Raw genomic sequence first — 23,425 nt, 5'->3', positions numbered from 1 at the left:
GCATTAGAGCTTACCTCTGTGAGCTCATTACTCTAGGTTTGAGGCATGGGTGCTCTTGTTGGTTTTTGGCATTGGGCAAGTCATTTAACCTTTCTGACGCTCAGTTTGACTGTCAGTAAAATGGGGATATTATGATACCACCTAAATGGATTGTTTCTGAGAATTGGGTCAGAGAACACAGTGTGAAAGCCTTCAGCAGAGTGCCTGGCGTCAATTTGTCATTTGATTGTAAATTCAAAGAATTTTTATTAACAATTTCAGTAAGTTTTTACTAAATTTTATAGAAATGTTTTCTTTTTTCTCTTTGTTTCCAGGGAAAATATATTGGCAATTTCTTTGGAAATTGCTAACTGCACCTAATTCTAGTCAAGAGTTTTTAATGAAAGTTTTGTGTGAAATTGAAGGGAATTGGTCGTTCAGACTTGGTCATAGAAGAACTGTTCTTGTTTGCCTCCTCAGGGCACTGAACAGCTTTGTGGTGATTGTATAGAAAGTAAATCCTGTGCTGTATAGAAGTGAAATAAGCTGCTGAGAGTTAATTCAGAGCAGATGTAGACCATGGGGGTTGGGGCAGCTGGTCAGGTGATGCAGGTGCAGCTGACTTCTTGCTTGTTCAGCCCTGGGGGGGCAGGTCCTCCCTCGCCCAGGACGTTGCCCCCGAGGCTGAGTGCCCGCTTGGACTCTGAAAGGAATGCCAGTTTCTGCTTTCCTGGGCAGCCAGCCCGCTATTAATTGCAAAACATCTGTTGTATGCTTGGTGCTGTGTTTAAGAGAATATGAGCTTTGAAATTAAACTACAAAAAGATTCCTTTTTCTTCTCGCTTATCGAGTTTGCAAATATAAACAACATGTTGATACTGCCCTACATTGAAATGCTTGTTGGGAATACTGTTCACACTTTGCTGCTGGAAATGGAAAATGATAAGATTCTTTCAGGAAGAACATCGGACCATGTGTATAAGTTATGTCACTTTTTATTTCTAGAAATCTTCTTTGCCTTAAATTCTGTTTTGTCTGCTGTTAGCTCTGCCATACCAGCTTTTTTTTTTAGCGGGGGGGAAATACGTTTTATATTAAATGATATTCTAGAGTCCTTTATTTTTATATTTTTTGGATATAGTTTCAGTTTATGTGTAGCCTGTAAGAGTGACATATTAAGTATAGGCCTGGACTGTATTTTTAAATCCAATCTGAGAGTCTGTCTTTAAACAGGTGTGTTTAATTCACTTACCTTTATTGTGATTACTGGCATATTGGACAAATTTCAATTCTTTTAAATTGGGCTATTTTTTTAAAATTCGTCTTGGTTACCCTTAAATTTTAAATGTATATTATTAACTATAAAATTTTAAAACAACGTATCAAATTAGTCAGTATTTCTATATTCCTCCTAAACACAACAAGGATCCTAGCAACTTAACTACCCATTGAATATGAGCCCCACATTATCTGGAGTTTTAGTTTACCTCTTTAAAATTTTTATATTTTCTTTTGAAAAGATGTAAACATAAACGTTGGAAGAATAAGAATAATACAATGAACTCTCATATATTCATCACTGAAATTCATCAATTGTTAATATTTTGCCACACTTGCCCTCTCTCATTTGTACAAATATTACATTTGCATTTGACTGTTGTCTCTGCAGATTTTTAAAAAACTCAATGGAAAGGAATGGATGGATACTTCTATAATACATCTATGTATGTGAATTTAATCCATTTGTATTTATCGTGATTGCTGATATATTTGGATTAATTGCATCTTTGTTATATCAGTTGGCATCACGATTAATGTTGAAACAATGAAAATATCCTTATTAAAGTCGGGGAAAAATAAGGATACCTGTCATTATCATTAAAAAAAACTGGATTAGAGCTCTTTTAAAAAAAATCTTATTTTGAGATAATTATAGATTTGCATGCAGTTGTAAGAAATAATACAGAGATTCCATGTCCCTTTTCCCAATGGCAAACCTATAGTATGATATCACAGCCAGTATATTGACAATGATACAGTTCAGATACAGACCATTTCTAGTACTGTTGGGATCATGTTAACTTTTTTTTTTTTCTGCGGTTCGCGGGCCTCTCACTGTTATGGCCTCTCCCGTTGTGCAGCACAGGCTCCGGACGCACAGGCTCAGCGGCCATGGCTCACAGGCCCAGCCGCTCCGTGGCATGTGGGATCTTCCCGGACCGGGGCACGAACCCGTGTCCCCTGCATAGGCAGGCGGACTCCCAACCACTGCGCCACCAGGGAAGCCCCCATGTTACCTTTTTATAGCCACACCTACCTTCCTTTTCTCCACCTCTTTCCCTAGCCCCTGATAACCACTTATCTGTTTTCCATTTCTATAATTTTGTCATTTCAAGACTGTTATATAAACAAAATTGTACAGTGTATAGTCACGGTTATTTAACACAGTTCCTAAGATAATAGTTAACACAATTAGAAAAGAGAAAGAATCTTAGGGGTAAAATTTAGGAAGAAGGAGGTAAAAATTGTTATTATTATATGCATATGTATTATTATTATTGGAGCACTCATTATTGGTAGATAATATGATTGCATACTGGAAAACTCAAGAGAATCTAATGAAAAACTATCAAACAATAAGAGAATTTAAGGAACTGTTTGAGTGCAGTGTACAAAAATTAAAAACATACACTTTCATGAATAACCAGAATATATAAAGGCAGAGAAGACACCATTTACAAAAGCAACAAAAAAAAGATAAAAATAAACTTAAGACATGTGCAAGATCTATAAGAAGGAAACTTTATTTAAGAATTTAAAATAACACTTGAACAAATTCAAAAGCATAACATGTTCTTGGGTAGAAGGACTCATCATCATAATGATTTAATCTTTCTTATGTTAATTTATTCATTTAACATGATCCCAGTAAAATTGCTGGTAGAATCTTTTTTTTTTTTCAGAACAATAAACACATTCATTACACAAGCTAAGATAGGAGGGAGGAGGATTTATTTGATTTTCCAGGCCTTGATTTTCCTTAGATAGAATTCCAGCTCCTTTCCCTCTAGCACGTAGCCGTCTACTCGGCCACACTGGCCTGGTCTTGAAGCAATGCATGCAAGAACCTTGCCCTGCTGGAACTGCTCCTCTAGAAGACTGCTGATTTTGGCATCCTTTTTCTTTCCATCATATTTCTTCTGAATTTTTTTGATTGTTTTTTGTTTAATATCTCTTCCTCCTCAGGAGTCATCTTGGCCCCCTTCTTGCAGCCCAGGGGCAGTGCATAGTGGGACTTGTGCCACTGTCCGTATGGTGTGCTGTCAATGAGCATGATGCAGTTCTTCACCAGGGTCTTGGTACAGAACAGTTCGTGGTTGGATGCATTGTAGACAACATCAGTTATCCTTGTCTTGCACGTACAACATTCCGAGCCCCAGAAGAAGTTCCCTACATCCAGCCTCAAGGCCTGGTACTTCCTGTTGCCTCCCCACCCACGGACTGTGTGTATGCAGTGGGGGGTCAACCTTGGTGTCAGTGGGGTGTCCCAGCACATACTTCTGCTTCTTGTGGTAGGGCTTTCTCTTGCCCCCAGTCTTGTGGTGCTTGTGCCAGTTGTCCCGAGAGATGCCAATCACTCGGTGCTGGCTAGAAAGAGCTGTCTTTACTCCTTTGTATATTCTTGCCTCCTTTGTCACAGATTAATTGACCATAAGTGTGTGGCTTTATTTCTGGGCTCTCTATCTTGTTCTATTGATCTACGTGTCTGTTTTTGTGCCAGTATCATACTGTTTTGATTACAGTAACTTTGTAGTATAGTCTGAAGTTGGGGAGTGTGATTCTTCCAGCTCTGTTCTTTCTCAAGATTGTTTTGGCTATTTGGGGTTTTGTGTCTCCATATATATTTAAAAATTTTATGTTTTATTTCTGTGAAAAATGCCTTTGGTATTTTGATAGGAATTGCATTGAATCTGTAGACTGCCTTGGGTAGTATGGCCATTTTAACAATATTGATTCTTCCAATCCAAGAACACAGCATATTTTTCCATCTGTTTGTGTCTTATAGTTTTTGGAGTACAGGTCTTTTGCCTCTTTAGGTAGTTTTATTCTTAGGTATTTTATTCTTTTTGCTACAATGGTATTGTTTCCTTAATTTCTCTTTCTGATACGTCATTGTTAGTGTATAGAAATGCAACTGATTTTTGTATATTAATTTTATGTCCTGCAGCTTTACTGAATTCACTGATGAACTTTAATAGTTTTCTGGTGGCATCTTCAGGATTTTCTACATATAGTATCATGTAACCTGCAAACAGTGACAGTTGTACTTCTTCCTTTCCAATTTGGAAGGAATTCCACTCCTGGTTATATTCAGGAAAAAACCCCACTAATTCAAAAAGATACATGCACCCCATTGTTCATAGCAGCATTATTTACAATTGCCAAGATAAGGAAGCAGTCTAAGTGTTCATCAACAGATGAATGGATAAAGAAGATATGTTATATATATTTATACACACACACACACACACACACACACACACACACACACACACACACACACACACACACACACACACACACACTGGAATACTACTTAGCCATAAGAACGAATGAAATTTTGCCATTTGCAGCAACATGGCTGACCTTGGAGGGCATTTTGCTAAGTGAAATAAATCAGACTGAGAAAGACAAATACTGTATGATATCACTTATATGTGGAAAATAAAAAATACAACAAACTAGAATATAGCAAAAATGAAACAGACTCAGAGATACAGAGAACAAACTAGTGATTACCAGTGGGTGGGAGGGGTGATATAAGGGTAGGGGAGTAGGAGGTACAACTACTGGGAGTAAGATAGGCTCAAGGATGTATTGTACAATGTGGGGAATATAACCAATATTTTGTAATAATTGTAAATGGAAAGTAACTTTAAAAATTGTGTAGGGGGTGACTGGTTCAAGATGACAGAGTAGAAGGATGTGCACTCACTCCTTCTTGCGAGAGCGCTGGAATCACAACTAATTGCTGAACAGTCATCGACAGGAAAACACTGGAACTCACCAAAAAAGATACCCTACATCCAAAGGCAGAGGAAAAGCCGCAATGAGATGGTAGGAGGGGTGCAATCACAATAAAATCAAATCCCATAACTGCTGGGTGGGTGACTCACAAACTGGAGAACAATTATACCACAGAAGTCCACCCACTGGTGTGAAGGTTCTGAGCCCCATATCAGGCTTCCCAACCTGGGGGTCTGGCAAGGGGAGGAGGAATTCCCAGAGAATCAGACTTTGAAGGCTAGCGCGATTTGATTGCAGGACCTTGACAGGTCTGGGGGAAACGGAGTCCACTCTTGGAGGGCACACACAAAGTAGTGTGCGCATCAGGACCCACGGGGAAGGAGCAGTGACCCCATAGGACACTGAACCAGACCAACCTGCAGGTGTTGGAGGGTCTCCTGCAGAGGTGTGGGGGGGTGGCTGTGGCTCACTGTGGGAACAAGGACACTGGCAGCAGAAGTTCTGGGAAGTACTCCTTGGTGTGAGCCCTCCCAGAGTCTACCATTAGCCCCACCAAAGGGCCTGTAGGCTCCAGTGCTGGTTTGCCTCAGGCCAAACAACCAACAGGGAGGGAACCCAGCCCCACCCATCAACAGACAAGCGGATTAAAGTTTTACTGAGCTCTGCCCAGCAGAGCAACACCCAGCTCTACCCACCACCAGTCCCTCCCATCAGGAAGCTTGCACAAGCCTCTTTGATAGCCTCATCCATCAGAGGGCAGACAGCAGAAGCAAGAAAAACTACAATCCTGCAGCCTGTGGAGCAAAAATCACATTCACAGAAAGACAGACAAAATGTAAAGGCAGAGGACTATGTACCAGAGGGAGGAACAAGATAAAACCCCAGAAAAACAACTAAATGAAGTGGAGATAGGCAACCTTCCAAAAAACAATTCAGAATAATGATAGTGAAGATGATCCAGGACCTCGGAAAAAAGAATGGAGGCAAAGATCGAGCAGATGCAGGAAATGTTTAACAAATACCTAGAAGAATTAAGGAACAAACACCTAGAAGAATTAAAGAACAAACAAACAGATGAACAATACAATAACTGAAGTGAAAAATACACTAGAAGGAATCAGTAGCAGAATAACTGAGGCAGAAGAACAGGTAAGTGACCTGGAAGACAGAATGGTGGAATTCACAGCTGCAGAATAGAATAAAGAAAAAGGAATGAAAAGAAATGAAGACAGCCTAAGAGACCTCTGGGACAACATTAAATGCACCAACATTATTGTTATAGGGGTCCCAGAAGGAGAAGAGAGAGAGAAAGGATCCGAGAAAATATTTGCAGAGATTACAGTTGAAAACTTCCCTAACATGGGAAAGGAAATAGCCACCCAAGTCCAGGAAGCACAGAGAGTCCAAGGCAGGATAAACCCAAAGAGAAACATGCCGAGACACATAGTAATCAAATTGACAAAAATCAAAGACAAAGAAAAATTATTAAAAGTAACAAGGGAAAAATGACAAATAACATACCAGGGAACTCCCATAAGGTTAACAGCTGATTTCTCAGCAGAAACTCTGCAAGTCAGAAGGGAGTGGCACGATATATTTAAAGTGATGAAAGGGGACTTTCCTGGTGGTGCAGTGGTTGAGAGTCCGCCTGCCGATGCAGGGGACACGGGTTCGTGCCTCGGTCCGGGAAGATCCCACATGCCGTGGAGCAGCTGGGCCCGTGAGCCATGGCCGCTGGGTCTGCGCGTCCAGAGCCTGTACTCCGCAACGGGAGAGGCCACAACAGTGAGAGGCCCTCATACTGCAAAAAAATAAAAATAAAAATAAAGTGATGAAAGGGAAGAACCTACAATCAAGATTATGCTACCAGGCAAGGACCTCATTCAGATTCGACAGAGAAATCAGAAGCTTTAGAGACAAGCAAAAGCTAAGAGAATTCAGCACCACAAAAACATCTCTACAAGAAATGCTAAAGGAACTTCTCTACGTGGGAAGAGACACAAGAGAAGAAAAGGACCTACAAAAACAAACTCAAAACGATTAAGTAAATGGTAATAGGAACATACATATCGATAATTACCTTAAATGTGAATGGATTAAATGCTCCAACCAAATGACACAGGCTCGCTGAATGGATACAAAAACAAGATCCATATATATGCTGTCTACAAGAGACCCACTTCAGATCTAGGGACACATACAGACTGAAAGTGAGGGGATGGAAAAAGATATTCCATGCAAATGGAGATCAAAAGAAAGCTGGAGTGGCAATACTCATGTCAGATAAAATAGACTTTAAAATAAAGAATGTTACAAGAGACAAGGAAGGACACTACATAATGATCAAGGGATCAACCCAAGAAGAAGATATAACAATTATAAATATATATGCACCCATCATAGGAGCACCTCAATACATAAGGCAAATGCTAACAGCTATAAAAGAGGAAATCAACAGAAACACAATAATAGTGGGGGACTTTAACACCTCACTTACACCAATGGACAGATCATCCAAACAGAAAATTAATAAGGAAACACAAGCTTTAAATGACACAATAGACCAGATTGATTGATATTTATAGGACATTCCATCCAAAAACAGCAGATTACCCTTTCTTCTCAAGTGCGCATGGAACATTCTGCAGGATAGATCACATCTTGGGTCACAGATCAAGACTTGGTACATTTAAGAAAATTGAAATCATATGAAGCATCTTTTCTGACCACAACGCTATGAGATTAGAAATAAATTATAGGGAAAAAACATAAAAAACACAAACACATGCAGGCTAAACAATACGTTAGTAAATAACCAAGAGATCACTGAAGAAATCAAAGAGGAAATCAAAAAATACCTAGAGACAAATGACAACAAAAACGTGACAATCCAAAACTTATGGGATGCAGCAAAAGCAGTGTTAGAGGGAAGTTTATAGCAATACAATCCTACTTCAAGAAACAAGAAAAATCTCAAACAATCTAACCTTACACCCAAAGGAACTAGAGAAAGAAGAACAAACAAAGCCAAAAGTTAGTAGAAGGAGAGAAATCATAAAGATAGAGCAGAGGGTCTTCCCTGGTGGCACAGTGGTTAAGAATCCACCTGCCAATGCAGAGGACACAGGTTCAAGCCCTGGTCTGGGAAGATCCCATGTGTTGCAGAGCAACTAAGCATGTGTGCCACGACTACTGAGCCTGCGCTCTAGAGCCCGTGAGCCACAACTACTGAGCCCGTGTCCTACAGCTACTGAAGCCTGCATGCCTAGAGCCCATGCTCTGCAACAAGAGAAGCCACTGCAATGGGAAGCCTGCGCACTGCAACGAAGAGTAACCCCCACTAGCCACAACTAGAGAAAGCTCGCGCGCAGCAACAAAGACCCAATGCAGCCAAAAATAAATAAATAAATAAATTTTAAAAACAAGATCAGAGCATAAATAAATGAAAAAGGAACAAAGAAAACAATAGTAAAGATCAATAAAACTAAAAGCTGGTTCGTTGAGAAGATAAACAAAATTGATAAAACTTTAGCCAGACTCATCAAGAAAAAGAGGGAGAGGACTGAAATCAATAAAATTAGAAATGAAAAAGGAGAAATTACAGTGGACACCACAGAAATACAAAGCATCCTAAGAGACAACTATAAGCAACTCTATGCCAATTAAATGGACAACCTGGAAAAAATGGACAAATCCTTAGAAAAGCACAAGCTTCCAAGACTGAACCAGGAAGAAATAGAAAATATGAATAGAGTAATCACAAGTAATGAACTTGAAACTGTGATTAAAAATCTTCCAACAAACCAAAGTCCAGGACCAGATGGCTTCACACGTGAATTCAGTCAAACATTTAGAGAAGAGCTAACACCTGTCCTTCTCAGACTCTTCCAAAAAATTGCAGAGGAAGGAACACTCCCAAACTCATTCTATGAGGCCACCATCAACTTGATACCAAAACCAGACAAAGATACTACAAAAAAAGAAAATTACAGACCAACATCACTGATGAATATAGATGCTAAAATCCTCAACAGAATACTAGCAAACAGAATCCTACAACACGTTAAAAGGATCTTACACCATGATCAAGTGGGATTTATCCCAGGGATGCAAGGATTCTTCAGTACATGCAAATCAATCAATATGATACACCATGTTAACAAATTGAAGAATAACCATATGATCATCTCAATAGATGCAGAAAAAGCTTTTGACAACATTCAACACCGATTTATGATGAAAACTCTCCAGAAAGTAGGCATAGAGGGAACCTACCTCAACATAATAAAGGCCATGTATGACACACCCACAGCAAACATCATTCTCATTGGTGAAAATCTGAAATCATTTCCTCTAAGATCAGGAACAAGACAAGGATGTCCAGTCTCGCCACTATTATTCAACATAGTTTTGGAAGTCCTAGTCATGGCAACAGAGAAGAAAAAGTAATAAAAGGAACACAAATTGGAAAAGAAGAAGTCGAAACTGTCACTGTTTGCAGATGACATGATACTATATATAGATAATCCTAAAGATGCTACCAGAAAACTACTAGAGCTAATCAATGAATTTGGTAATGTTACAGGATACAAAATTAATGCACAGAAATCTGTTGCATTCCTATACACTAACAACAAAATATCAAAAAGAGTAATTAAGGAACAATCCCATTCACCATTGTAACAAAAAGAATAAAATATCTGGGAATAAACCTACCTAAGGAGGTAAAAGACCTGTACTCAGAAAACTATAAGACACTGATGAAAGAAATCAAAGATGACACAAACAGATGGAGAGATATATCATGTTCTTGGATTGGAAGAATCAATATTGTGAAAGTGACTATACTTCCCAAAGCAATCTACAGATTCAATGCAATCCCTATCAAATTACCAGTGGCATTTTTTACAGAACTAGAACAAAAAATCTTAAAATTTGTATGGAGACACAAATGACCCTGAATAGCCAAAGCAATCTTGACGGAAAAAAATGAAGCTGGAGGAATCAGACTCCCTGACTTCAGATTATACTCAAAGCTACAGTAATCAAGACAATATAGTACTGACACAAAAACAGAAATATAGATCAATGGAACAGGATAGAAAGCCCAGAGATAAACCCACGCACCTATGGTCAACTAGTCTATGACAAAGGAGGCAAGGATATACAATGGAGAAAAGACAGCCTCTTCAATAAGTGGTGCTGGGAAAACTGGACAGCTACATGTAAAAGAATGAAATTAGAATGATCCCTAACACCATACACAAAAATAAACTCAAAATGTATTAAAGACCTAAATGTAAGACCGGACACTAGATAACTCTTAGAGGGAAACATAGGAAGAACACTCTTTGACATAAATCACAGCAAGATCTTTTTTGACCCACCTCCTAGAGTAGTGGAAATAAAAACAAAAATAAACAAATGGGACCTAATGATACGTAAAACCTTTTGCACAGCAAAGGAAACTATAAACAAGACCAAAAGACAACCCTCAGAATGGGAGAAAATATTTGCAAACAAATCAACGGACAAAGGATTAATCTACAAAATATATAAACAGCTCATGCAGCTCAATATTAAGAAAGCAAACAACCCAGTCAAACAATGGGCAGAGATCTAAATAGACATTTCTCCAAAGAAGACATACAGATGGCCAAGAAGCACATGAAAAGCTGCTCAACATCACTAATATTAGAGAAGTGCAAATCAAAAGCACAATGAGGTATCACCTCACACCGGTTAGAGTGGGCATCATCAGAAAATCTACAAACAACAAATGCTGGAGAGGGTGTGGAGAAAAGGGAACCCTCTTGTACTATTGGTGGGAATGTAAATTGATACAGCCACTATGAAGAACAGTATGGAGGTTCCCTAAAAAATTAAAAATAAAATTACCATATGACCCAGCAATCCCACTCCTGGGCATATACCCAGAGAAAACCATAATTCCAAAAGACACAGGCACCCCAATGCTCATTGCAGCACTATTTACAATAGCCAGGTCATGGAAGCAACCTAAATGCCCACCGACAGATGAATGGATAAAGAAGATGTGGTGCATATATACAATGGAATATTACTCAGCCATAAAAAGGAATGAAATTGGATCATTTGTAGAGACGTGGATGGACCCAGAGACTGTCATACAGAATTAAGTAAGTCAGAAAGAGAAAAACAAATATTGTATATTAACACATATATGTGGAATCTAGAAAAATGGTACAGATGAACCAGTTTGCAAGGCAGAAAAAGAGACACAGATATAGAGAACAAATGTATGGACACCAAGGGGGGAATGGTGGTAGTGGTGGGATGAATTGGGAGATTGGGATTTACATATATACACTAATATGTATAAAATAGATAACTAATAAGAACCTGCTGTATAAAAAATAAATTAAATTAAATTTAAAAAATTATGTAAAAAATCCTGGAGTAAGGATGTCATAAAAGAAGGAATGATTAATTTGATTACATATAAATATAAAATTTCTACACAGTAAAAATAGCAAAAGCAAAATTAAAAGGCAAATAAAAAACTGAAAAGTATTTACAACTCATTTCATAAGCAGAGAGCTAATTTCACTGGTATGTAAGAGCTTTAACAAATCAATAAGTAAAAGGTTAGCAACTTAACAGAAAATTTGATAAAGACTGAAAAAGTAGTTCACATAAAAGGAAATACAAATGGCTCATGAAAAAGTATTTAAACTTGCTCATAGTATGAGAAATGGAAATGAAACTACCCTTAGATACAATATTCTCAGGAATCAGATTATCAAAGATAAAGAGTGGCGTGAACATAAATTGGTACAGTCTTTATGCCAGGCCATTTGGCAATATCTGTTACACTGCAGATGCAAGTACCTTTTGATCCATCAATTCTACTTCTGTGAATTTGCCATACAGTCATACTCCCATATATGTGAACTGCTATATGAACAAGGTTATTATTATTTGCCTCATTGTTTGTAATAGCAAAGGACAGGAAATAATCTACATGTTTACCATTGTGGAAGTGTTTAAGCAGATTATTTGACTTGTATTCAGAATACATGAAGAGCTGTACAACCAAAAATGAAACAACTCAACTAAAAAATAGGCAAAAGATTTGAACAAACATTTCACCAAAGAAGATATTACAGATGGCAAAGCACACATGAAAAGATACTCAATTTTGTTAATCAATAGGGAAATGAAAATTAAGGCCACAATGCAATACCACTTCACAAACACCAAGATGGCTAAAATTAAAAAGATTGATGATACTAAGTGATGATAAGGATGTGAAGTAACTGGAACCGTCAAACATTTCTGGTGGGAAGGCAACTTCTTTGGAAACGAGTTTGGCAATTTCTTACTACGTTCTTACATTTACCAATTGACCCTGCAAACCCACTTCTAGGTATTTACCCAAGAATGTTGAAAACATATGTCCACACAAAGACTTGTACTTGAATGTTCATAACAGCTTTATTCATTATCACCCCAACTGGAAACAACCCCATTGTCCATCAACAGGTGAATGGTTAAGGAAGTTATGGTTTGAATATACCATGTACAATATACCATACACCATTCCATCCATCTATGATGGAATAGCACTCAGCGGTAAAAAGGAACAAGTATAGTGATACATCAACATGAACAAATCTCACAGACCTCATATTGAATGAGGGAAGTGAGACACAAAAGATTACATGTTGTATGATTCTCTTCAGTGAAGAAGAAAAACTATCCTATAGTGATAGAAATCAGACCAGTGGTTGCCTGAAGCATGTGGTGGTGGAATGGAGGAGATTTACTGAAACGGTCACAAGGGAATGTTCTGGGGTGTTGGTGGTTACATGGGTGTATACGTATGTCAAAACTCATCAACCTGTATACTTAAAATATGAATTTTGTTGTATATAAATTATATCTCAAAGACAAATTGCAGAAGAATGTATGTAGATTTTTATCATTCACATACTTGTTTTTATACATATAGGATCTCTCTGAAAATATATACAAGAAACTGGTGATACTAGTTGACTCCAGGGAGGAGAACTGAATGGATGGGGAAGGGACTCTACTTTCTATATCTTTTAATTTTACACCTTGTGAATATTTGAAAAATTAAAATATTTTCAATGCTTCTCCTCCAATTTCCTTTATTCTCTACTTCTGGTGTTCCCTTTAGATGTCTTTTGGAACCTCTCAGTCTTGAGAGGTTCCTCCTTGTCTCTCAATTGCTTTTTCATATTTTAAAATCTCAGTCACTGGCCTACTTTTGGGTGAATTCTTCCGTGCTGGCTTCCAATTCTTTAATTTTCTTTTTAACTATGTCCAGTCTAGAGTTCATACCCTTTGTTGATATTTTTAAGAATTATAATTATTGTATTTTTCACTTCCAAGATTTTTAATTGGTGTTTTGCCTGTCCGTCCGTTCTTTTTTAGTTCTGCATGTTTTTATTTCAAAGTGTATTGCCACTACTTCCGCCTTTGTGAAAGTAAATATTATTCTTACTGATTGCTCTGAGTGCCCTAAACATACTTGTTTTAAAGTTTTGTCAGACTGTTCAACAAAATTAATTTAATCTCGGAATGAAGTAATGTTCCAGTTATTGGCTTTGGTTGGCTGTTTCTCATCATTTAATTTCTGTGTGTATTTTCGAGTTTCATTTGTTAGTTCATTTTCAGTGGAAGGTTTTTGGTTTGGTTTTGCTTTTTTGTTTCCTTTTTGGTTCCACCCTTCTCTGCCTAGTGATTTTATAATAGCCTTCAGGTCTGGTCTTTTGTAAGCATTTGGGGACTCCTGCTTCTTCCAGTGATACTGGGAATATTCAGTTACTGAACCATCTGGGGTCTGGCTTATTTGCTGTCTGCAGGGGTGAGTCTCTCTTCTCTCACCTCCCTAGGCCAATGACTGGTTTTAAGCCATAGCCGCATCAGTGGTTGTCAGCAGTTTATTTTGAGCTCCTTTCTGGATCCAGGGTACTCCATTACAGACTTTGGTGTTAATCAGTGAATGTGGCCCAGCTGCTCTCTCATGGGAGCACTTTTAGTTCCTGTTCTCTGCAGGAGATGCACCCCCAGGACCACTGCTATACCTGCTTTATGTCGAGAACCCAGCATGTCCTCGCTTCAGTCTTGCTCACTGCTCTGTGTTCTGGTCCATGGAGACGTTCATCTTGTTTTTGAGCCCTGCTTTGATCTTTTTGTCCCCTCCCTCATCATTCTCTTTTTCACTTTGTGTTTGATACAATGGGGAGGATGTGCATCTTGCCTTCATACTTTTCTTTAAATTGATTCACCTTTCTTCCTTAGAATTATTTGCAGAAATAATATCCATGGACTCATGAGTCAACTGTCCTGGCTGTTTTCCAATATACATTAAAAATACCTTACGTGAAAGATTTTGAAATCCTTATTTATCTTGCCCTAAATCATATTCTTTACCAATATTTCTCATATTTGCTGTGTATGTGAACCACCTGGGGAATCTAATGAAAATGTAGATGTTGATTTAGGAGGTTCAGCGTGGGGCCAGAGACTCTGCATTTCTAGCAAGCTTCCAGGCAATGCTGATGTTGCTGGTTGGGGACCATACAATGACTAGCAGCTAGGTGTGTACCACAGTCTGAGAAGCATAGGAGCGGAGGATATTAATAGTAATTGTCAGTGCTGGGACCTGAACTTAAGTGGTGTCACCCAGAGGCCCAGCACTGGGCCACTTTGTGTTCTCCTGATGTCCTCTGCCTCTAGCCTGAGTCCTTACCAAAGGTGGAGCGAGGCACAGATGCTGTGCTTCAGGTCATTTTTCTATTCATGTGCCAGCCTGTTGCACCAGCTTTGTGTACTAGACTTGCTGTTTTTCTGGGACATTTTTTTTTTCTCAGGAGGAAAACTCCTTTATAAAAATATCCCCTGGTCATCTGCCACACCAGTGCAAGGCCCAGACATGCCTGAGTCCTGGATGACTAATGGCTTTACCCTGTAGCTGGACCTCTGCTTCGCAGGTGTGTGCTTCCAGCTGAACTGCGTGGGCCTCAAGACCAGAGACTCTGTATTGTATGGGGTCACATCCCGACTACCCAGTGAGGAGCTCAGGAAATATCTGCTTGTCCACCTGACTTTGTCCTTGGTACCTTTCTAAATAAAACGTGCAGGGTATCAAAGTTTGAATACTTCACCTTTTCCTACAACCTACCGTGGAATTAATCAGCAGCAGTATGAGCATCCAGAGGCCTTAGTCACTGGTATTTCAGAAGAACATTTGGGTAGAAAACTGCATGAAAACAAGATATGCTGTGATAAAGGTAGAAGTCCAGGTGATTCTTTTAGGGCCCAGTGGAATCTTCTATTTAGACTTGTTTATATTCCTTTTTCAAAGAGAGGTATGTATCTTTCTGTATATTTGAAGGCACCTTCATCTCTCAGAATTGCTATTTAATCATGATGGTGCTGTGTTTCTGTGAAATAAGCCAGTGGCAATTTAAGAGTCATGAGTCATTCATGGTACTGAATTGTAATTTGAAATGCAGAGACATCTTTCTGTCTCCATCAATCTGCAGTGGACCCTAAGGACAAGCCATCTTGAGAACATGAGTCAAGCACTTGTGCACTCAACATTTAGGAAATGAGTTTTGGCTTTTTTTACCCTGTTCACGCATCAGTAAATGGTGAGATTTGCTGTGAAACAAAAAGGCTTGGCTCTTCTTAATAATTTTCAAACCGTTCAGTGCCTCTGCATTGAGCTACAGTTTTTGTTTCCTTAGATGTGTCCTCCCCTTGGTTTTCCATGGCCAAAAGCCATGACCGGAAAGGTTGTGTGTGAACAGTGCCCTGGAATCCAGAGACCCACTCCTACCTGTACAACCAAGCGCTTCTCGGATTTCAGTGTTAGAATTCAGAACACCAGAAAACAAACCAAAAATAACAGCAACAGGCCACCGTCAAAGCATCCAGTCTTCTAGGGAGATTGATTCAAATGTCAAGCCCAGGACCAACCTCAGAGATTCTGATTTAACTAGTCTGGCATGGAGCTCAGGAGCCTGCATGTTTAACCAACCCCACCCCGCTCTGCCCCAGGTGATATGAGCATCACCCTTTGAGGAACCTCCCTGTGTAGAGAGGACTTTAGTGGCTCAGCCTTCCGTTTGCAAATCCCTCATCCCCTGCTGTGCATAAAACCCGTTAAACAGGAATGGAGTCCGGAGCCTGGCTGTCAGCTTCTGTAGCCTCACTCCCTCGCTCCTCACAAAGTCTCTGTGTCCTCTGTGCCTCAGTGTTCCCTACTAAAAGGTGAGTGATATGGATCTCTGCCATTTGAGAAGGTTGTACAGGCAAATAAACTCATGTTGGTGACAGTGATGAATGAAGAGTATTCATGGAACCAGAATTGGAACTTTATTTTATAGAGCACTGTGACTGACTCTCACTCCTTTGAGATTTTCAAGGGGGTCCAGTGTTATTACCAAAGAGGAAGATTTCACAAATGGAGGAAATTAGGCTCCAGGAAGCTGGCATTTGTTTTTCTTCGTCGCTGTGTACCAGGGCTGGGTGTATTTGTCTGAGAATCTTCCTTTTTGACAAACTTTGGGGCGTGAGAGCCAAATGAATCCTGAGGGAGCAGAGGGGGTCTCTAAGCTCCAGGTGCCTCTAAAGGTTTCCTTTTTTGTGACTTTCTTTCCTAAAGGAGATGGGCCGATAGAGGGATGCTATGCTCAGTGCTACACAGCTCAGATTCACTGGGTCAGGCAGCTCTGCAAGTTCCTTTATGTGTGTTAAAAAATGCTTAATGCCTTTTGACATTAAGAGCCCCAAGAACTTGCTATCATATTAGCGAATCCTCTGAGGGAGAGATTCCTGAACAAATCTGTGAGGTCACGCCTAGGCCGGCTGTTTCTGCCTCGGGAGCTCAGCCATGCCAGCCTCTGGGGTGCCCATGCATAATAAACCGCCCACAGAGCAGGCTCCAAGTGCATGGGGAAAGGTGGTCGCAGTTTCACTTGGAGGTAAAAGCTGATTTATTTTTCAGCCATGAAAATATTAGAAAAGGAAGATGTCATTTGCCACTTTTTAGTTAAAAATATAAGGACCTTTTAAAAAACACAAATTTCCTAGCATGGAGTGGCATTCAACAGTTTTGCAATTAAAATGATAATGAAACATTTCTCATAAGAACTTCTCTTTAAAATCAGTGCGATGGGTTCACAGCACACCATTAGAAGGAATTATGTAAAGCAGCCTCTCTGTTCCAAGTTTTAAGATCTAATTTATTCCAGATTCTGCGGGAAAAAACCGTTCATGTGACAAGCCTGCTAACAGATGTCAATTTAGTTTTATAGCACATGCCTGCACTTCAGAGTCAGAAAATGGAGATTATTCTTTTCGCCTACTGTTTATTACACGACACAGCTTCATAACACTATGCCCTGGAGGACAGCTGATTAATAACCTGTGGGCAAGCAACTTATCACCCGCTTTCATCTTCTGCAGTGTTGAGTGTAAGCTTTATTTCACATTACCCTTTCGGATTAAGAGAGGTGCTGGAAAAAGCAAAGGTGACAGAAAATGGATTTTTCTGTTTTAATGTCTTGTAGGTCAGAGGACAGATTATACTGTAGTGAAGAGAAATAAGAGAAAAAATAGGAATTATTCAACTAGATAGAACTGAATCTATATAAAAACGTTTTTGTGGTGTTGGTTGGTAAAACAAAGTAATTCTATATGAAAGATATTATGTCAAACCAACCGTAACAAGAACTCTCCACTTCTTCAACATTCACAGGGCCCATTTCTCAATGTTCACACGGTATAGTAATTATTGGTTTATATGTTACATTTCTGTTCACATTCCCATCTGTCCAGTCCATCCATCCATTTATCCATTCCTCCATCCATCTATCCGTCTAATAAATATTTATTAAGCATCTTCTATATGCAAGGACCTGTGCTTAAATAATAAAGATGTAGGGGCAAACAAGTCTCTTTTTAATTGAAAAAATTTTAAATTGTGGTAAAATACACATAACAGAAAATTTACCATCTATCTATTTTTAAGTGTGGTTCAGTAATGCTATGTATGTTCACATTGTTGGGAATCTCTAGAACATTTTCATCCCACAAAACTGAAACTCTGTACTCATTAAACACCAATTCCCCTCTTCCCCCAGCCCTTGGCAACCACCATTCTACTTTCTGTTTCAATGAATTGGACTATGCTAGGTGCCTCGTATAAATAGAATCATACACTATTTGTCTTTTTGTGACTTATTTCACTTAGCATAATGTCCTCAAGATTCATCCATGTTGTAGCATGTGACAGGATGTCCTTTCTTTTTAAAGCTGAATAATATTCCCATGTACGTATATACCACAATTTTGTTTATCCATTTATCTGTCAGTGGACAATTGGGTTGCTTCCACCTCTTGCCTATTGTGAGTAATGCTCACAAAGGGTGTGCAAATATCTTTTCAAAACCCTGCCTCTAGTTCTTTTGGATATATACCCAGAAATGGAATTGGTGGATCCTATGGTAATTCTATCTTTAATTTTTTTGAGAAACGGCCATACAGTTTTTCATAGTGGCTGTACCACTTTACATTTCTACAAACAAGTGTCTTAAGATTTAACACATTTCTAAAAAGGCAGAAATGTGAATCTGTAGTGAGTGCTACAGAGAAGTGTGATGTGCTATGGGGAGTGTTTAACAGAGAAATCCAATCTAATATGCCATTTATTTTTGTATTCCTGATGCCTAGTCGATAGTGGAGACTCGGTAAGTGTTCGGTGGGTGGGAGGGTAGGCCATGGCGACCCTTTTCCTTTGTTTCCTTCCTGCTATGCAGCTGCCCTCTGTACTGCAGGAATGGTAATGGAGGTCAGTGAGAGCATTTGTTAATAGATTACTAGCTTTTCCTTGGTTGCCTCTACGGCTCTTTTGCAAGATTATGGAAAACATTTTCCCAGTAATGTTCTTTTTCTTATTCTGTACCTCGTCTAATACTTAGAGATGTTGAGATGTTTCCAGCAGATATGTCCCTGCCTCTTCTTTGGGGGAGAAAAAAGAAAGCTGCCTGAGTATGTAAGATGACAGTGTAGTGATGTTAGGGAGTCGTGGGGTATTCAGGGAGAAAATGTTCTTTCTATTCTTAGAACACTGCCTGTATTCCCTAGAAAATTTTGTTCTATCAAGATAGCAAAAGGGCCTCTCGCTCATTTTCTCATTCCAGTAACATTTTTCTCAATCCTGTGCTATTTATAGATACTTTCAGTTGAAATTTCATTTTTGAGATTTTTCAAGGGATTGTCTGATATTTAAGATATATAGGCATATTTGGAGACTTAAACTTCTTGATCCTGGTTTTACAAAAGGAATCTTTTTATCTGATCCCCAAACCAACGAAAGACATGTTTATTATTCTGCCCAGTTTTTAATTTTGTTAGCAATTGAGGCAAAGGAAGAGGCTGGCTACAGAAATACTTGGCACAGCTCTTTCCTTAGAAACTTAGATTGTTTTTGCTGTTTGCTATGGCATTATTATTCTGATGGGCTAGAGAGATCCAGTTATCTGTCTGAAATGAGTCCTGAGGGTTTTTCACAGTTGCCCTGCACACGGTATTGGCAGAGGAAAATAAACGTTGATGACATTTTCCGAATGCTGTTTTGGGGGCAGGTGGGAGTATGGGGCCAGGTTGCCCAGTGGAGGGGTCACTGGCTTTCAGCCAAAAGGTCTCTAATGCTGCCTTTCCCTCCTGCTAGTTGTGTGAAAAGCATAGGCAAATTAAGCCCTCTGAGCCATGCTTTATTTTTCTGTAAAATGGGGATGATAATACCTTTTGTGTGAGATTGTTAGGATTAAAGACAAAAGGTCTATAAAGAACCTAGCACACAGTGCCTGGGCTGTTGATCCCCAGATGGTAGCTGTGTATTTAATAGTTGCTGGGTTGAATTGATTTGAATTGTTTTAGGCCGATATTCAAATACTTGGAATGGAATATTATGGTGTGGACCATTTGGTGTATTTCATTGTTCTTCTGCTTTCTTAGTGATAGTGGGGTATTTCCGATAGGTCAGCCATTTACTCTAGAAAATGTTAGGGAGTCAGTATCCTGGATTGGATTTTGGAAGTGCTTAGAACAGCAGCAATGTGAATCTGATGTCCAGACATGCCTTCAATGTCCCTGGGATCAATCTTTCTGCAGTGACAGTAATAAATATGGTTGGTGCGCATTTCAAATAGTTCACCTGCTTCATGGCATTGGTAGAAAGCTTGTAATTCAGTCATTTTTTCCCATGTCCATGTCTTGGGTATAAGCCCCACAGGCTTATTGAGCATACCGTTGTGGAATCATTTGGGTGGTGAGTATTGATGTCTTCGAAGGTATTTTATATAGTAATAACTCTTTAATACTTGCCACTACATTTGCCTTATGACATTGAATCTCCTCTAGGTTGATCTTTCTCTCTCTGAAACCCTCTGTTAGATAATTTTGACTCCTTTTTGGAGACACATCAGGTATAGCACCAACTGTTGGCTTAACTAAGTGTTCAAGAATATTCTGAATAACTAAATTTTCTGACTAAATGAAGGATGTGCTGTTGCTCACCTCTGTCTTTATTGTTCCTCTACTGTGCTACTTACTGTGTTAAGTATAAACACCTCATCTGATGTGCAAGGTCTCAATTCAGTTTCCAACTTCTTTATTTTCCACCACTTTTCTACAGATATTCTATGCTCTAACCTAACTAGACAATTTTATTTCCAACTTGCCAAAACTTCCTCACCCCATATAACTTCAGTCACAATTCCTTTTGTCACTCATATTTTCTCTGTATCTGAACAAGTCAAAATTTCACTCATCTTTCAAGGTCTGCTTCAAATGCTGTCTCATCCACAAAGCTGTTCTTAAAAACATTTATTTTAGTGGTTTTTAATTATATAAATTGCATATGTGCATTGTAGAAAATTTAGATAATAGAGAACACAGAAAGTAAAAAGATGAAAATTAAAATCACCTTTAATTCTACCTCTAAGATAACTACTATTAATACATATAGTCAATCCTTTCAGATTATTCTCTGTATAGTAAATATATTTTAACAAAATTAAAATGGGATCATACTGTATATGCTATTTTATAATCTGCTCTTTTGTTATTGACTATTTTTTTTAGAGCAGTTTTATGTTCACAATAAAATTGAGCAGAAGGTACAGAGATTTCCAGTATACTCCCTGCCCCCCACACACGCAGAGCTCCCATTATCAACGTTCCCCACTAGAGTGGTACATAGTTTATGATATGATTCAGTCTTCTGTGGGTTTGGACAAATGTGTGATGACATGTATCATTATTATGCTATCATGCAGAGTATTTCCACTACCCTAAAAATCCTCTGTTTTTACCTCTTCATCTCTCCTGTTGCCCACTTGCCCCAGACTGCTGGCAACCTCTGATCTTTTTACTGTCTCCATAGTTTTGCCTCTTCCAGAATGTCATACAGTTGGAATCATACAGTATGTAGCCTTTTCAGATTGACTTCTTTCACTTAGAAATATGCATTTAAGTTTCTTTCATGTCTTTTCATGGCTCGATAGCTCTTTTTATTTATTTATTTTTTTTTTAGTGTTGAATAATATTCCATTATCAGGATGTGTCACAGTTTATCTATTGACCTACTGAAGGACATCTTGATTGCTTCCAAGTTTTGGCAATAATAAATGCAGCTGCTGTAAATATCCATTTGCTGTTTTTTGTGTGGAAATGTTTTCAACTCCTTTGGATCTTATAAAAATAGTGTTTAATATTGTATGAAACTGCAGAACTGTCTTCTAAAGCGGCTGTACCAGACCATTACGTATTCCTACTAGCAGTGAATGAGAGTTCCTGTTGTTACACATCCTTGCCAGCATTTAATATCAGTGTTGCAAATTTTGGTCATTCTAATAGGTGCATAGTGGTATCTCATTGCTGTTGTAAGTTGCATTTGCCTGATGACTGACATATGATGTGGAACATTTTTTCATATACTCAACTGCCATATGTGTGTCTTCTTTGGTGAGGTGTGTATTAAGGTCTTTGTCTAATTTTTAATCTGGTTGTGTGTTTTCTTATTGCTGAATTCAAAGAGTTTTTTCTCTGTTTTTGGATGTATCCTTTGCAAATATTTTTCCCAGTCTGTCACTTATCTTTTTCTCCTGACATTTTCTTTCACAGAGCAGAAGTTTTTAGTTTTAATGAAGTCCAGTTTATCTTCTTTCTTTCATGGATCATGTCTCTGGTGTGGTATCTAAGAAATCATTGTCAAATCCAAGGTCGTCTAGATGTTCTCCTATGTTATCTTCTAGGAGTTTTATAGTTTTGTATTTTACATTTAGGTCTGTTATCCATTTTGAGTTAATTTTTGTAAAGGGTATAAATTCTGGGTCTAGATTCATTTTTTTTTTTTGTAGGGGATGTCCAGTTTTTCTAGCACCATTTGTTGAAAGACTGTTTTTCTTCCAATGCTGTCCTTTGCTCCTTTGTTAAAGATCAGTTGACTGTATTGATGAGGGTCTATTTCTGGGCTACCTATTCTGTTCCATTTATCTATTTGTCTATACTTTTGTCAGTACCACAATGTCTTGATTACCATAGCTTTATAGTAAGTCTTAAAGTCAGTTAGTGTTAGTCTTCCAACTTTGTCCTTCTCAATCAATATTGCATTGGTGATTCTTGGTTTTTTCCTCTCCATATAAACTTCCGGATCAATTTGTTGACAAAAGAAGTTGCTGGGATTTTGGTTAGGATTACATTGAATCCATAGATCAAACAGGGAAGAACTGACATCTTGGAAAATATTGAGTCTTCCAAACCGTGAATGTGGAATATCTCTCCATTTATTTAGTTCCTACTGGATTTTATTCATCACAGTTTTGTGATTTTCCTCATATAGATCTTGTACATATTTTGTTGGATTTATATATATTTAAATATATTTATTATATAAATATATACTAATATATAAATATATATTATATATAAATGTATATATTAATATAAAACATACATTTATATGTTGTATATTTATAAATACAACAAATATTTATATATAAATATTTATTAATGTATAATTTATATATTAATATATATTTATATATTATATAATATAATACATATATAATATATAAATATATAATAATATATTTATCCATACAATTGCATTCTCTGTGACTATTTACAAACATGCTATAGAACTATATTTTGCTAATACATAAAGATATCTGAGATAAATGTTAAAGGCCCCAAACAAAGATCCAAATAGTATGTTACCCACTATTTGAATAAACGTGAAGAGTTTTACTTACATATGTATGTGTGTGTACTTTTTTATTTTTTAATAAATTTATTTATTTTATTTATTTATTATTTTTGGCTGTGTTGGGTC

The 23,425-nt window shown here is 38.1% G+C and overlaps 1 protein-coding gene and 1 pseudogene across 6 annotated transcripts in view; one reads left to right on the top strand and one right to left on the bottom strand.

The window, feature by feature from the left end:
• The window catches only part of METTL24 (methyltransferase like 24), a 125,002-nt gene that overhangs the window by 67,645 nt on the left and 33,932 nt on the right, over positions 1 to 23,425 (top strand). The gene's annotated exons all lie outside the window — the stretch shown is intronic.
• On the bottom strand, positions 2,963 to 3,680 carry LOC307195220 (small ribosomal subunit protein eS8-like; annotated as a pseudogene). Its single transcript has one exon. The product of its transcript is annotated as a small ribosomal subunit protein eS8-like (transcript).

The sequence above is a fragment of the Stenella coeruleoalba genome (assembly GCF_951394435.1).
Source record: "Stenella coeruleoalba genome assembly, chromosome: 12".
Classification (NCBI taxonomy): Eukaryota; Metazoa; Chordata; class Mammalia; order Artiodactyla; family Delphinidae; genus Stenella; species Stenella coeruleoalba.
This window is presented reverse-complemented; position numbering and strand designations above follow the sequence as displayed.